Source organism: Gavialis gangeticus, unplaced genomic scaffold, assembly GCF_001723915.1.
Source record: "Gavialis gangeticus isolate Ggan-Ray unplaced genomic scaffold, GavGan_comp1, whole genome shotgun sequence".
Lineage (NCBI taxonomy): Eukaryota > Metazoa > Chordata > Crocodylia > Gavialidae > Gavialis > Gavialis gangeticus.
In genome coordinates, this window is record NW_017729022.1 from 11,952,895 (window position 1) to 11,954,603 (window position 1,709).

The window sequence follows — 1,709 nt, forward strand, 5'->3', positions numbered from 1 at the left end:
AAAAGTAAAACTAATCTCCAAAATGTAACTTACTTGCATTGGGGTTGCAGCACTATTTCTTGTTATAGTGGGAGCTGATTGCAACCCAATGCATTTAGGTCACACACTGTTTTCCACTATAAAGGATTCTTGTGATCTTTTCTTTGAGAAGTTTTCACACCTTTACTATTGGCACTTTGATATTCAGCCAGGGAATGCCCTGTGGCTTGGGAGCTGCCTCCTCTCCGTCTCATGAAGATCTGTGTAGCTTTTGCTGAAATATACTCTGTTAACAATTGCCATTTTCCTTCTCTCACTGACGCTCATCAATGTTTCAGGGGTATAGGTTATAGTCATGTTTCATCTAAGGGCATAGGCAGACAAGGTGCTTTGGGTAAATCTGGTATCTTTTATTAGACCAACTCAAATAGTTGGAAAAACTCTTCTTTGCAAGCTTTTGGGTACAAGCATCCTTGGTCAGGGGATTTGTACCAGAAAGCTTGCAAAAAAGAATGTTTTCAACTATTTTAGTTGGCCTAATAAAAGATATCAGATTTACCCAAAACACCTTGTCTGCCTTATGCTCATTAAGCATTTTTTCCTTTTACAAAAATCTAGAAAATGTTATAGAAGAGAGCTACATTGCAAGGACACTAGAGAGGTTGAAAAATCAACTACTAAAAAGTTAGGAAGTGGCAGCCCTATAGTTTTCTGTACCGCTTCAAACTGGTTTGCAATTACAAGTTTACATATTAGTCTCCCTGGAGAACCCTCACCTTATTCAGTGCACAGATTGGTGTACAGAAATGTGGTACATCCATAGTAACTAATGTCCCATAGGAGGATGGATTACAAGTCATAAAGAACATTATCCACAATGATAACATTATTCCTCTTTCCATTGCACTCTTCTGCTTTGTCCTCACACATACCTATTTCAGATTTGGGGATTCCCCATACCTACAAACAAGTGGCACTGTTCTGGGCATATGTATGGCCCTCAGTATGTCACTATGTTTATGACTAACCATGAAGGTCACTTCCTCTGAAGTTGCCCTCTCATCTCCCTGGTATTTGTGAGGTGCAATGACATCTTAGTATTTGGACACACAGATGTCATTTGTGCAACACAGCCACATCACTGCTGGACCAAACAACATGGCTTATAACATTCACAGGCTTCTCTATCAAGATCAGATACGTTATCACCTGCTTGAAGTGCTGTCTGCTGCCTACATTGGATGGATGGGGTGATCTCTATGTGAAAGAATGCCGACACCAATCTGACATCAATTCCAGAAAGACACAAAAACCTGTGGCAGAACACCTGAGCCTTTCTGGATATTCCATCATTCTTCAACAACACTTTAAAAACCCATTTGAATGCAAAATTGCACAACAAGAAATTTCTGCAACTCACTTTTACCTCTCTCAGCAATGACCCCTCCTCTAATCCTTTCCTCCCCCTTTCCCTATCCTTTGTATTTAAAGTTACTTCATTCCTATGTAGCATCCCTGATCTTTGCAAGTCCATTTAGAGCGTCTCACAAAGTAGGCTGTTGCCTATTGTCACGGAGTGGGGCCTGCAAGCGGCCGTGATCCCACTAGCGCCCCCTTTCCATGGCAATTAGGAGATCTAGCACCCTCGGATTCTCGCCCGCCACGTCTTTGTTCTTATTTAAGGTAATATGGGAGGCTGCCTATGATCTCCTGCTATTTAAGGGTGACTT

At 41.4% G+C, this 1,709-nt stretch overlaps 1 long non-coding RNA gene across 1 annotated transcript in view; it reads right to left on the minus strand.

Annotated features, from left to right (window-relative positions):
• Positions 1-470: 470 nt before the first annotated feature.
• The window catches only part of LOC109295653, a 9,065-nt gene continuing 7,826 nt past the window's right edge, over positions 471-1,709 (minus strand). The window contains exon 3 of the long non-coding RNA XR_002096802.1: positions 471-562. This is a non-coding gene — a long non-coding RNA (uncharacterized LOC109295653). The remainder of the gene's footprint in view (positions 563-1,709) is intronic.